Genomic DNA, 15,950 nt, shown 5'->3' with positions numbered 1-15,950 from the left:
TTTATTTATTTATTTATTTTTACAACTTTTAGTAGCAGACATCTGCTTCAAAGCATATTGTAGGCCCACTTGAGTGGAAGCCATGGTGGATCCTAATCTGAAACGAAAAAGGTGAGTGAGGGCATTAATAACTTCAGAGCAGCAGAGCACCAGTGAGAAAGGAAGCGCTGGGGATGTGCTGTGCTCTTGTGCAATAGCTCCCCAGCACTGTGGTGTGAGTCCAGGGACTTGGACATGGTAGGCAGTCACCCTCTTTCTGAGGTAAGTTCCAGCCCCTGGCATTTTCTCTTATTTCACACTTTCTGTTTCCTTTCCTATAACATGTCCGGTTGAAAAACTGTGTGAATCATCATGAATTCTGTTTTCTATACCATGTGCACGCGTGCGTGCGCACACACACACACACACACCTCATGTGAACACACTCTTGCATACAAACATGCACATATACCACATATAAAACACACACACACACATACACATAAATTCACCCCTCAAAGATACACACACAAACACATGTGCTGATATACACACATGTGGAAACAAACACACACAAAGACACACCATTCTAGGCAGACATACATAACCCCCAACACATAAATGCTTTCCCCACACATACATGCACACAAACACAGGTACATACTCTGACATACACACGTGGACAAACACATGCACAAAAACATATGCACACACAGATACACTCAGACCAGTACAGTCATACATATTTGTACATATAATCACATATACATATACACATATACCTGACACACATGCACACACACAAACATCAGCACACATTCACACACACAAACATCAGCACACATTCACACACACACACAACAAACAGTCTAGGCAGACATAGTCACCCTCCCACATCTTACATACAAGCACACACACAAACATGCACACATGTACACACACCACACACAGTCACAATACACATATGCAAACATGTGTATACATATGTATATATTCACACACATACATATGTGCACATAAACTCATCATGTGTGCTCACAAACATGTACACCCCACATATGCACATGACCAAAGACAGTTGCATACACGCATACGGATAAATAGAGATATGGATATAGATGCACATACATACACTTATATGCACATAAACACACATGTGAATATTCCATGGTTGCATACACACATGCATATGTGCAAGCACACACACACTGAACAGCAGAGTTATGACAGTGCCCAGAGGTCCTTCTCCTTAGAAAATAAGAAACTTTTCTTAAGTTTTTAATTTCCTTGTAACTGTTAAGATCAACATAAATTTTAACCACTGCGTGTCAAGTCAATCTGATGTGGATAAGGAGTCTATTTTTTAAAATCTGTCTTTGAATATTCAAAAATAATATCTGTAATTAGTTGCTAGCACCTGTAGAATCCACCTGCAAATATCTCTGGATTATGAGCTGCAAGGAGCTGACTGCAGTCATCTAACCTGGCACAGCAGGAGGAGCAGACATCCTGAATACGCAAGGTCACAGGAACACATGCATCAAAGTCACATACCAGGTGGCTCTCGCAAATAAAATTTTTGTTAGTGGCCATTTTATCCATTATCCAGGCTTGCTTCCCAGCAAATCAAAATCCTTTTTGTAATCACTGCCATATAAGGAAAAACACTCTCCCCCGATTTCACTTAGGTTTTTAGATATACGTAAAATACTAGATATGTTTTTGGGGCTACACGTCTTTGAATACAGCAATCCCTATGTGCAAAATGCATTTCAGATTGGCATCCAACCTGGCATCAACACTGAGAAGACAATCCAGAGAGGGGCAGGGGCATGGAGATATTTGTCAACTCTTTTGTTGGGAAAGGACCACATATCCCAGGAACCAGGGCCTGATGAATGTGAGCTAATTACACGCAGGCTAATTCAGGGTGCCTTGATTGTCTTCCTAACAGTCATTGCAGGGCGTCCCAGGTGTCTTGGAACCAAATCCATGGTTCTATTTAGCCTGCATCCTTCAGGTTGAAGGAGAAGCTGGGAAACTTGCAAGAGTGTGCTATTTAGACCATTTTAATTTTTTCACTATGCCATTTTTAATTTCTGAAATGTTGAATGCCATCACAAACATAGAGATTTATTGTACTTACTACCCTTTCGAAGTAAAAATATTACCGCATGGTTCAAAGCTCTTATTTCTTTTTTAATTTTTAATTTTTGGCAAGACTTCTCTATGTGGCCCTGGATGTTCTGAAATGCACAGAGATCTGCCTTACTCTGCATCTCAGGGGATGGGGGTTAAGGCTTTATCTCTTTCTCCGCTCTATTCACCAATTTCTATTTTAGGATTCTCCTAATCTTAATTAAGTATATTTTGGTGTATTCTTTTATGAATGTCTTATACTTTAGTGAATTCACCCACACACGTACGCAGGTGCTTATTATGCATCTATCAACTATAACATATATGTGTTCCATGAACGTACAGAGTGTCAGTATAGATTTATACAATAAGTCCAATTATGAAATTGGTATATAAACTTATCCTATTTACATAAAGGAAAACATAATGTAATACTCTCTTTGACCTAGCTGGTTGTAAAATTTACTTTTGTAGGTGACACAAAAATTGCAGACATTAGTGGGGAATCAGACATTTTCATAGATACTTTGAGTCATAGTGAAATCAGGATAAGCGTATCTCACATACTTATAATTGCTTTGTGATGTAAAACTTTCAAGCTCACATTTTCTAGCTTTATTTTTTATTTATTTTTTTTAGTTTTGTGTGACATCATTCTGTAGTCATTCTGACAAGCACTAGACTGAGACTGAGAAAAATTATTCCTGTCCCTATGGGTCAGTTTTCTCTGTCTCTGTCTCTGTCCCTGTCTCTGTCTCTGTCTCTGTCTCTGTCTGTCTGTCTGTCTGTCTGTCTGTCTGTCTGTCTGTCTGTCTCTGTCTCTGTCTGTCTGTCTGTCTGTCTGTCTGTCTGTCTGTGCCTCTCTGTCTCTCTCTGTCTGTCTCTGTCTCTCTCTGTCTGTCTGTCTCTCTCTCTCTGTCTGTCTGTCTGCCTCTCTCTCTCTGTCTCTCTCTCTGTCTCTCTCTCTCTCTCTCTCTTTCTCTCTCTCTCTGTGTGCGTGTGTGTGTGTGATAGCTTTGCAGTCATTGTGTCTTGGGCTTCATACTCTTACCTTTTCTGCAGAGCCTCTGTGGGTGCTCACGTGGTCTCATCCAGCCTCTGTGGAGACTTGTGTGAGTCTCATTTGCTCACAGAAGCTTTGGAGAAGAGCCATCTGCAAACACATGGCTTCCCAATGTCTTTTTTATTTTTTATTGAAAAAAGACAAGTTTATTTTGGGGTTCACTATTCTCAGAGAACAAGGATCAGTGAAATTTCCATGCAGAGTGGGAGACAAAGGTGGGGGTGGGCGACAGAAAAAGAAAGAGAGCAAGAGAGCATGCACACACATGGAGGAGGGAGGGAGGGGAAAGAAGGGGGAGGGAGAGTGAGAGAGAGAGAGAGGGAGAGAGAGAGAGAGAGAGAGAGAGAGAGAGAGAGAGAGAGAGAGAGAGAGGAGACGTCTCAACATATTCATAGCTACAACAAAAGATCCATAATGTTCATGGGATTTTCACGCTGGTTTTCTTTAAAGCCAGAACTGAAGTATCTACTTTACATGTTCAGCATGAGGCTAAGACCAGATGTCCAGCCAATGATGGCTCTGAGCGGCCTGCAAGGAAAGGCTTAACTCCAGGGCTTAGGTGTGAGTGGTCCACCCTTATGCATCTTGTCCAACTGTCGACTTGCTTCTGACTTTCTTTTCTTGTTCTGGAGTCAGTTAAACATTCGTCTACCTCACATAAGATGCTCATTATTTTGGAAATCAATGTTTCTAAACTTAGCCTGTACTTTTCTGAGAAAATCAGGTGGTTAAAATATGAGAAAGAAATTTTAATTATAGATGTTTAATAAATCTGGTTATTCTCTCAGGATCATAGCTATTAAAAGATCTATTAAGTTTCGAATTTACTTTCTATTTTGCTAAGTCTCATTAGATTGAGGTGGTTGAAGGTTAATATTCATAAGAAGAGGTAGCCTGAAGAGAAACGTTACATTGTAAGGATGACTAGCAGGAATCAATGTGTGTTCAGAACTTTATTGCTGATCCTGACCTCGACAAAGAGTGAGCACAAGTGGGGTTGAGGAAGTAGTTCAGCCAGAAGAGAGAGCAATTGGCCAGTAGACCACTGAACCCTGGCTTACATCCTCAGCATGAACTGTGCCACCCCATAACTCAGCACTGGGAGGACAGAGAGCAGGAGGATCATGAATTCCAGGTCACAGCTGGCTGTGTATCGAGTTAAAGCCAACCTAGGCTTTGTGAGACTCTGTCAGTAAAACAGTACAACACCCAAATACAAATGTTAGACAAGAAAGAAAACGAGAAGGAGTCCCTCTAACCTATCTTGTCACATTTTCTTTTTTTAAATAATATATTTAAAATTATTTTAAAAATAAGAAAACAAATCACGGTATTTTTTTTCTGTGTCCCACCGAGACATCGCTGTGCTGCCATATTCTAGAGAACCGAAGGGTCACAGAAGATCATGGGTAAAGAAGGCCAAGCCTCTGCCCGTTGCTTTGGGAGAATGGGAGATGAACTGTGAAGAGTATTCCCAGCTACTCCTTCTATGACTATATGAGAATTTCACATGCCATTAAGATAAAGCCAGTTAGCTACCAGTCAAGGGGAGATAATTATGCTCCAATAATGGTACCTAGCATGGAGTCTGTGATACACATCCTCTCAAGCCCTTGTACTTAAAGAGTAGTTGTGCCATAGACTGAGAGCTATCTGTCGGGTTTTCAGCTCAGTGTCTCACTGAACAGTGAGGTTTCAGTCTATCCTTTTAATCTCCTGTTGCATGACCTCTGATGCACATTATGTTTTGGTTCATTGCTTATTATTGTGATTTTTTTCTGTCTTCCATCTTTAAGGAAATTTTTGTGGGATGGCAGGCCACCTTTTTTTCCCCTTTGGTCTGTTCCTCTCCTGTAAAGAAACCATGTTATTTCTTAAAAAAAAAAAAAAAAAAAAAAAAAAAGGATTTCTTTGAATTTTGAGTTAATGTTGAAAGTTACAAATGAATTCAGTGTGAAATATTCTCTTGACAATGGATGAACAAAAGCAGCATTAGTTCGAATTCATAAAAAAGTATAATTGTCTTTACAATAAATCACAAGCATTATATAAATATGTATATATATAATTTTTATACCTATGTGGATGTATATGTATGTGTGTGTGTGTGTGTGTGTGTGTGTGTGTGTGTGTGTGTGTGTGTGTACATTGATTCAAAAACATTTGTGCTAACTGAATGTCTGACGTGGCTCCCTCCTCTGATCCCATCGGCCCTGCAACACACAGCTCCAATCCAGCAGTCACACAGATGACCCTGGCTCAACTAAATCAGGCACAAAATGAAGCTGAGCATCCCAAATCTAGGAAGGAGTGGTAGAGAGGAGTGGGGTTGGTAAGGATGGGGTAGGGACAGTGAGAATGGGGTGGAGAGAGCGATTACGATGCACTCTACACATGTATGGAGCTCTCAAAGAACTAACTTAATTTAAAGAGCTGACACTTATATCCGAAGCTCTTTATTTTGCACCTTTTCACCAAAGGTACATATTAATTTTTGAAAGTATCTCATTATTTACGCCTGAGTCTGGGAGCCTTCTCTTGGACTCCAGCAGTGGTTCGCAACCTTCCTAACCCTGCAGTCTTTTAATCCAGTTCCTCACGTTATAGTGAGCCCCAGCCATAAAATTATTTTCATCGCTACTTCATAACTGAAAATTTGCTGCTGCTGCGAATCTTAATGTAAACTCCTGTGTTTTCTGGTGGCCGTAGGTGATCACTGTGCAAAGGTCCTTTGACCTCCAAAGGGGTTGCGATCCACAGGCTAACAACCGCCAGACTGCAGTGTCTGTCTTCTGATGCTTATTTTTTGACACACTCCTGTAATTTGCTGACGCATTGTGAGGTGTTTGGAGTCTGTGTTTATGGAGAGATTACTGTTTGCATTTGTAAATACCTTCATGAGTTCTGATGCCAAAGTTCTTAGGTGTTCAGACTATAAATTGCCTCATGCTTTTAGGAAACAACGGTAATGAAATTGGAATTATTTTCTCCATAACTGCCTAGGCTTCTCCCCCTGCTTAGATTCTGCCACTAGCAGTTATTATATTTGTTTTTGGTATTTCTTCCTATCCAGTTTTCTATACCTTCTGGCTACCCATCAGTCATCTTCATTTTAATCATTTCTATGCAAATTAAAATATCAGCCCACTTCGTTCTCAATTTCTCAGCATGCACTCTATTAACTATGATTTTTCCCCATGTAAACTGAGCGTAGGTCAAATGCATACACGTTTGGCTGAGTTCACACACACACATGCACCTCCAGAATGCAGCCTCCATGGGATATCAGACATTCCCAGCCCCGACACAGCTCTCCATGAGTCTACTGGGTAAATGTTAACCCTCACTTGCCAACTGCTCTTTTAATTGTTTTTCAGTCACTTATTACTTCTATTGTTCTTAAATTCTTACAGATGATGTGACATAGAAAGTCTTCTTCTGGAGGGTTTCTCTGCTCTTTGTGGTCAGCAAGTTCATCTATGATGTCACAAGCATCCCCATTTCATGGTGTCTAGCCGTCGTGTTTACTCTCTGTGATCACAGTTTGTTCATGTATTCTTGCATTGATTGACAATCATGTTATTTCCAGGTTTTTTTTCTGCTGTGAACAAAATTACCATGAAAATGGTTGCATAAATTTTTCTACTCAAGGCATTAACTCAATCCTTTGCTATTATTTAAATCTTATCAAGTTTTCTGTGGCTTCTGTGAAGAGCTGGTTCTCTCAGTACAATAGGGAAAAGCAGAGTTAGAGGAAGTCCCTGAGAGCAACAGGTGAGCAATCACCTGGTGAGCTAGGTCCGAAGGCTATCAACAGACTCCCAAGCCAGGGTCAGTATCTTCTGGGTCCTTTCTCCCCCAAACTCAAAGAATGAATTTCATGCATAATAGGACAGAGTTGTAGGAAGGTCTATTATAGTTTCAATGTTGAGAGACTAAGATGAAGGAAGCAATAGGTCATTTATAACAGAATGGGCTGTCCCCCACCATAAAACAGCTGCCCAGTTGTTTGTAAGGCATTACTGGGCTGAGCTATAGTGGCAAGCTTGACGGTGCACTTGATCCTCCCAGAGGTTTTTCTGTTCCTCTCCATCCCTGTTTGGAGGAGCGGTTCAGCCACACCCTCCTGCATAGCATCCTGGCATTTGTGCTCAGTTAGGAAATGTGAAAGGACAAGGAAGATAAGGAGAAATCAGAAGAAAAGCCTGTGCATGCCTCTAAACATTCCTGGATTTTGGCCAGGACAAATCTGTCAAAAGAACCAAGTATATTTCTATTTTCTGGCCAAGGAAAAGAAACGTAACTGCTCACTCTTAAGAATCTCATCAGCTTCTATCTTGTATTCTTTTTTTAAAAAATTATTTAGTCAGATTACTCAAAAGCAATTTACAGATTCAATGCAATCCCTATCAAAATGCGTACACAATTTTTAAAAGACATTGAAAGGTCAATTCTCAACTTCGTATGGAAAAACAAAAAACGCAGAACAGCTGTCTCCTATTCTTATCAACCAAGAGTTGGTACTCTTAACACCTAAGAGTAAAGGGAGCTTGAAGGGCAGGTGAGATTGCTTCTTAGGATGTTAGTCCCTATCTCTTTCCTACTGTTTGGATTTGGCTTCCTTCCTGGCAGGTGGTGGTGACTGCAATACTTCCCAGTGGTCAGTATCCACCTACAACTTAAACTACTCCAAATAGCCATGTTGCCAACTTGTACTCTAAGCCAAGGTTGCATAAGTTGTCCTTAGTTCACCTCCTCAGTAGCAGGTATGGGTCTGCTCTCCAAGAGCATCCTTGGAGCTGGCTCGTCTTGGCATTCCCTGACATCTCTCCTCTTTAATAGCACTTCTCCTGGTCTGTTCTTCAAACTGTGATGGGCTCCTGGTAGTTTTGACTTGTGTTTGCTGTTCTTAGTTGTTTCTCTTGTATGACTGTATCATTATTTCAGGCCCAATCACAGTTATGCTTCATCTACTGGAAATATTTAGGCATAAAACTGAAAACTCAGTTTATGTTATATGGGATGATTCTTTTATATTAACTGACTGAGAACTTGCTAATGAAAGCTGAGATGCTGTTTAAGAACTGAGATTTCACCAAAAGTTGAGGAAAATGCCACATATAAAATAAAAAGTCACAACAAATTAAGAAAATATGAATATGGTGTTATTGTACATAAAAGCCCTTCCTGGTCAGTGTACATTGCAGCTTATTTTTTAAGATGTAAAAAGTAAAAGAGAAAAATATGGAAACCCAGGCAATGGAACTGAACAAAACATTTCATAGGAAAATATTTTAAATGTGTGAGATTTATGTATTCATTATGACAAAAATTTAAATTAAGCTTCAGTGAGTTCTCATTTTCTTTCAAAATAATAAAACCTCAAAGTTTAACAAAACATGTCACTAAGAAGAGTATGGGACGCGGGGGCCCTTCTGTAGTGAGATGGCAGTGTATAATATCCCTTCTCGTAAGTGAGGACATTCATCAATATTAAGAAAGGTAAAGAATGCTTTCATACTTGGCACAGTGACTCCCCACTTTAGAATTTCCTTTACACATACAAACACTGCAGACACAAAGGTGACAAGTGAGATCCTCTGGTCCTTGTATCCTGTTGTTATCAAAAATAAAGGTTGATTGAAAATGATACAGTTAGAGTAGCTATAATTCACACAAAGAAATGAACTCCATGAAATATAATATAATACCATACAAATTTGTACCCAGCTTATTGCATTTGTGTTTCTATAATTTTCCTGATTTGGGGCCAGCCTTATCTGCTGAGAATCCAGAGCGTGGTGGTTGGGTCTCTTGGTAATTAAAGCATCCCACTTCCAGGGAATGGAAATGCAATAGATTTTAAAATAATTCTATGACCTTAGTCGGTCATCGTATTAAACTCACACCCATGGGATAGTACCAATTTCTCACAAGGCGAAGTGTAAACAATCTATTATTGCTGCTTTGTTACTTTCTCTAACAGATAGGGACCAGGATGCCCCTCCCACCACCCACCCCAATATGAGGTGTAGGTAAGTCTTCAGGGTCAGGTCTTAAGGGTGATGTCAAAGTTTCCATAAGAAGACTAAAGTCAGCCTCCATATTACATTTAGAACCTCTAGCTAAGATCCCAGAATTTGAGAGCAAGGCTTCCACAAGATGAACTAATAAATACCTGTCTGTCTGTCTGTCTGTCTGTCTGTCTGTCTGTCTCTCTCTCTCTCTCTCTCTCTCTCTCTCTCTCTCTCTCTCTCTCTCACACACACACACACCCAGCCTTTTGACTTGTTGACATGTTCATGGTTTAAAATATGAGTTTGTCAGAGGCCTCTGATGTGAACTGTGATGCCCCCAGTTTGACCACTTCCACTTGTTGGGGAGGCCTGGTGGGCACACAGAGGAAGGGAAGCAGGCTATCCAGATGAGACCTGATAGGCTGTGATTATATAGTACAAGAAGAGGTCCCCCTCTGTCAGAGGTCTAGGAAAGGCGAATAGGATAAAAGAAGGATGAGGGGATGGGAAGATACAAGTGATGGGATATTAATTGGGATGTAATCTGAATAAATTATTAAAAATAAATTTAAAAAAAGAAAATATGATTGTTAAGTACTCTAGCACCAAGAACTAATTGAGGTTACGTTCCTGAGTTGCTTTAAAGCTTGGGGATGTAGGACATCCCTCGCTTAACTCACATTTTTTTTTTTTTCAGTATAAACAACACATGGGAAAGAGCCACATGGTGCTGGTGCTGTTGCTCTTTCCGTTTGACCTTCATTACCCCAGCAGACCTGAAGGGTCTGTACATGCTTTGTTTGCTAATGTTACTATCATTATTATATTTTGTAATTATGCATATAGTTAAGGTTTGCCTGGTTTAGAAAAAAGTACTTTCTAGACAACACTTGAGAGATTAAACTGAGTAATAGATGCAAGATTTCCTTCCAGCTGAGCACAGGAAAAAAGAGAGTGGGTTCCTGATATCTTATATTGTTAAATTATCACTGAAAAAAATTTATTATTCTTCATTCTGGTTTCTCTGTTTTAAGAAATGATGAGAAAACTTTAAAAATATCACTTACTGGCTTACCATTTTTGAAATAAAATTCAATATATCTTAATTTATAGATGCTCATTGGATACATTAGATATTATTTAAAATTTCCATAAGCTATTTGTCTCCCACAATGATAAGTGGTATATAATTAAGGATGCATATGAAAGTTTATAAAATGATTTTATAATCTTTGGCATTTTGCACTTAGAGTGAACTTAGCAGATTCTTTAATTGCTCTCATTCTAAGTAGTTTGACCCTGTGACATAGACTGTACTTCGTATTCTACTGAAGTTACCTGAATGTCTACTTACTCATCTTTTAGAAAATGTCTTAAAAGGTAATTTTTGCATTGTAGTAGACTGATAACTTCTTTCTCAAATTTGAAGGTTGCTGTTTCAAATGTACTGATAATTCATATATTTAATTGGACCCTTTCATATTGCCATGAACATGAAATAATATGCAACAAAGCAACTTAAAGGAGCAAGGGTTTTGTTTCTCTGGCTCATGGTTTAAGAATACAGTTCTTCATTTCAGGGAAGGCTCTGGGATCAGAAACCTGGAGGTGTAACCAGGAATCAGAGAGGGGGAAATGCTGGTGCTCAGGTGAGTTACTCCTTTTTAAATTTAGTCTGAGACCTCAGTCCATAAGATGGTACCACCCATACTTAGGGTGGGCCTTCCTACTTCATTTTAACAACCCTTGAAATATCCTCACAAACACACCAAGAGAGATGGCTCCAAGTGATACCAAGTCCAGTCCAGTTTGCAATTGAGAAAGACCCTCGGTGGCTTTGTTATTCAAGAGAAGCCCTTGGATGAGAAGCCAGTGGGTTATAAGAGGGAAGTGTTGGAGTTCTGTTTGGGAAGTTGTCTCCTATGCCAATGAGTTCCAGGCTCTTCCCCTTTCTCTTCTAACAGATTTAGTGTCTCTGGTTTTATGTTGATGTCTTTAATCCACTTGGACTTGAATTTTGTGCATGATTAGCAATTAATAAATGGGACCCCATGAGGCTGAGAAGCTTCTGTAAGGCAGAAGACACTGTCAACAGAACAAAGCAACAGCCTACAGACTGTGAAAAGATCTTTACCAACCATACATCTGACAAAGGACTAGTATCGAAAATATATAAAGAGCTCAATAAATTAAACACTACCAAACCAAATAACCCAATTAAGAAATGGGCCTCAGAACCAAACAGAGAATTCTCAACAGAGAAGTAATTGAATGGCTGAGAAACACTTAAAGAAATGCTCAATGTCTCTTAGTCATCAGAGAAATGCAAATCAAAATGACTCTGAGATTCCATCTTACACTCATCAGAATGGCCAAGATAAAAAACTCAAGTGACAGTATATGCTAGTGAGGATGTGGAGAAAGGGAAACACTACTTCATTGCTGGTTGGCGAGCAAACTTGTTCAACCACTTTGGAAATCAATTGGGCACTTTCTCAGAAAACTGGGAATAGGGCTTCCTCAAACCCAGCTATTCTACTCCTTGGAATATACCCAAAAGATGCTCCACCACACAACAAGGACATTTGCTCAACCATGTTCATAGCAGCCTTATTTGTAATAGCCAGAACCTGGAAACAACCTAGATGTTACTCAGTCAAGGAATGGATAAAGAAACTGTGGTACATTTACACTATGGAATACTACTCAACTATTAAAAACAAGTAAATCCTGATATTTGCAGGCAAATGGATGGAACTAGAAATGATCATCCTTAGTGAGTTAACTCAGACCCAGAAAGATACACACGGTATCTATATATATATTCACTTATAATTGGACACTAGCCCAACAGAGATGTCCCCTGAAAGTCTTCACTTAGCAGGAGATTGGGATAGATACTAGGACTTCGTACTTGGACTCTAGATGAGAGATATGGGAGAATTAAGAAGTAGAAGTAACCAGAGGGTCCTAGAAACCTACAAGAAGACCATTAAGGCTGGTGGATCTGGACCCAGGGGGGAGTCTGCTCAAACTACTCTACCAACCAAGGACAGTGCATGCGGTAAACCTAGAACCCCTATCCAGATCTAGCCAATGGACAGCACATTCTCCACAGTGGTGTGGAGAGCAAGGATGGACTTGTACATGAACTCTGGTGCCCCCTCTTTGGCCACTTTCTCTTGGTGGGGAGACCTGGTGGCATTCAGAGGAAGAGTAAGCAGGCTACCAGGATGAGACCTGGTAGGCTATGATAATATGGTGCAGGAGGAGGTCCCCTTCTGTCACAGACCTAGGAGAGGGGAATAGGATGAAAGAGGGAGGGAGCAGGGAGCAGGAAGATATAAACGAGGGGGTAACAATTGAAATGTAATCTGAATAAATTACCTAAATAAAAAAAGAAAAATTTCCAAACACACACACACACACACACACACACACACACACACACACACACACACACAAAGAGAGAGAGAGAGGGAAGCATTGATTCAAGTGATTGTGTGATTGTTTTAAAATCATCATGATGAGTCAGTCAGGACAACCAGATTCTCTTGAGAGTTCCATTGTTTACTGTCATAGTTTTGAGTTCACTGTTCATCTCAGAAATGTCTGTCCTGTGCTCTTTTACTGGCAGTGGCCATCGATGTATATTAGGCATCTCACAGTACATATTATTTATTTATCTGGTTTCAAGCACAGTCATTACTGTCATCATGATGACAATCATCGTCAGTCCTCATCTTTGGAATCTTTGCATGCCAAGAGCAGGTGCATCATATGATGCCTTGTAACCTTCAAAATCAATATACAGGTCACATATTTCCTATTCCCATCCTTCAAGGAAAGACACAAGGCAAGATAACAGATAGTGTGTTCAGTGAAAGGATTCGTAAATAGTAAAGGAGAATGGAGATCAGAATTATGATTCCATAGACAAAGCTCCTAGCCACTCTAGTGTGCAGTGTAGCTGGGTACTTTCATTACTGGTCCCAAGAACATCTGTGCTAAAGGTTTTGCGTTAGCTAAATGCATACTAAGAGTAGCAGGCCATGTGTTGGTGTCTTTATCAGGAAACAGTCACAGATCATAAGAGAAATTGAAATTGTAGAAATGGAATGTCCATCTGGAAGTCTGCTCCTCAAGAAAAAGTGTAGGATGAAAAGCATGTACAATGTGAGCTTGGAAGACAGGCTAATGGGCTATTGGGTGGGAGGTTTGGTGCAAGTTCCCAGCTACCTTGAAGAGACACCCAGGACAAACCCGGCTCTGTTGTAATACCCTTGATCTGTCTTCACAGGGATAAGCAATCTGAGTTTTGGCTGTCTTCTTTGCTTAGAATGTATCATTTCATCTATATTAAATATTTTACCATTAAAAATTCATAGGAATGCTTCCTTGTCAAGTGTTAAGAGCAAAGAGTAGGAAATACTGTAGTGACAACCACAGAGACAGGCTCTATTGATTGGTTTCTAGAACATGCAAGCATATTAAGGTGGAATAAGGCTGAGGAAATTGTACATAGTTTGTCCCTACAATAGTACAGTGAGATAGCTCCCAGAATTCCATCTTGCCCATGACATATTAGTTGCCCCAACTTCTGACATAATTTTTAAGTTCTCACTACTAGTTCTATTATTCTTTAGATAATGTCATGTTTTCAATTCTAAAATAAAAACAAATCTAGGAAAAATTCACTCTTCAATTTGCCCTGATTTTCACCTTGGCTCTGTGCACCCAATTACAGGAAACATTTGGACCAAGTTTTTTACTTTCGATTTTCTCTTTCTCTTTTTTTTCTCCTCATATTCATTTATGTCTATGCCTGTTGTAGTGTCAGTTTCACCTGAATTTAAAAGGTACAAAAGTTTGACTAATTGTTTGTTTTTTAATAGTCATAATGGTATCAAATATGATGAAATGTGAAGGCTCATTATGCTTTGACTTCAGTTATCTTTCTCTGCTCATATGTTTTGATGACTGCTCTCCAGGAAGTATCTCCGTGGCATATTAATCTCCACGTTTCCACACATGATACTTTTATGGGCACCGGTGTTTTCTAGACACTACACACTCACTCATCTTACTAATCACCATTAGTCCCCACTATGCTGGAGATCTCCCACAGGTAATATGAGCAATTTAGGCCAGAGTCTGGGCTTTGGAGTATCCTAGTGTCTCAAACTAGACTCAAAAATAAAATTAAACTTCAGTATTTTAAAAATCAAGTTGACATTGCATCTTTTCCCAACATGTGTTTCCACTACACGTGCTTAGACTGAACTTCCCCAAAGGTTCACATGATTATCTGATCAGCAGTTGCAATTACATGATGAGGACAAATTAAAGTACAAAAAAATTGTTTTACTGATGACGTAGTTATGGCAGATGTATCACTTTTAAGAAGAAGGGCTTACTATCAAAAATTTAAAACTAATGTAAGAGGTTGAAGAGGTGTCTTAGTGATTAATATCACTTGTTAATCTTGCAGAGGGCCCAAGTTCAGTTCCCATCACCCACATGGTGACTCATGGCCATCCCTAACTCCAGTTCTAGGGGATCTGATGCTTTCTTTCAAGCTTCTTGGGCACTGGGCATGCAAACAAAACATCCATACACATAAAAGTAAGATCAATTTTTAAAAACCTATGTGATATGAGGTCTTGTTCATGCCCACAAAGGAAAGGAGATTTAGTGTTGGGGAGTGGAGATAAGATCAGAGCATATGTGGTGTGCCTTTGATTAAAGAATATTATATGTGTATGGGATTGAAAAATAATAAACAAGATTCTGCCACTCCACCTCTTTCAATGTATAAACACTACAATTACATAATTCCAAAATGAATTAGTCTCATAGTAGGGAATCATGTAGGCAAAATGCTCAAGAGATTCCCATGTCAAGCAAGGGTCATGTTGTTTTCTTTACGTGCATAGTAACTCTTGCTTTGTTGAGTAGAATTAAAGTTATGGTCCTGAGAAATAAATATATGGTGGTCCTTGGTCCTAGTGCCTGGGATGGAACTTTAAACCCTTAAAATTCCCAGAAGACTCATTGCTGACTTTCATAATCTTGGACCACATTGTGTGTTTTATCTTGAAGATGTAGCTTGTGGTGCAGCTGATGGGTAGTGCTAGCAATGACAGTTAGGGCAGGGATGGCTATATCCTCTTTTGGGGGTTAGGCCCAGCAGCTAGACACAGAACCTTGCAATTAGACAATTGCTGTTTGTTCCATATGCCTTGTTCTCTGTCTGGACATTGGAAAGTATAGATTCTGCAATTCAAATTCCACACTACTGGTGGTGATTTAATCAACCATTGATATGTAAGAAGGTCCCAATAGAAACTTTGTATAATGAGGCCCTTGAGCTTACATATTGGTGAGTAAGTGTGTGTGTGTGTGTGTGTGTGGTTGTGTGTGTGGTTGTATGTCTGTATGTGTGTGTTACCATACATAAATATCTGGAAGGCGACAACTTGCAAAATTAGAGACCCTCCATGTTTTGGAGCCCCTAGAAGGTTTTCATTCTACAGGTCCTTGGTGATTTCTTCTCAATCAAATCCTCTGTTGAAACAAATGGATCCATGGGTAAAGCACTTTCCTGAGTTTTAAGTGTATTTCTGATAAACTGTCAAAATGAGGATGCCAAACCCCACCATTGCCTTTGTAGTCAGCCCGTAGCTACTAAGAATGTCCTTCTGGACCACTGATCTTATATGTGTGGTGTCAGAGTCTCGGGCAGAATGATA

The sequence above is a fragment of the Acomys russatus genome, chromosome 27 (assembly GCF_903995435.1).
Source record: "Acomys russatus chromosome 27, mAcoRus1.1, whole genome shotgun sequence".
NCBI lineage: Eukaryota > Metazoa > Chordata > Mammalia > Rodentia > Muridae > Acomys > Acomys russatus.
The sequence above is the reverse complement of the archived record's forward strand: the minus strand, read 5'-3'. Positions refer to the sequence as shown.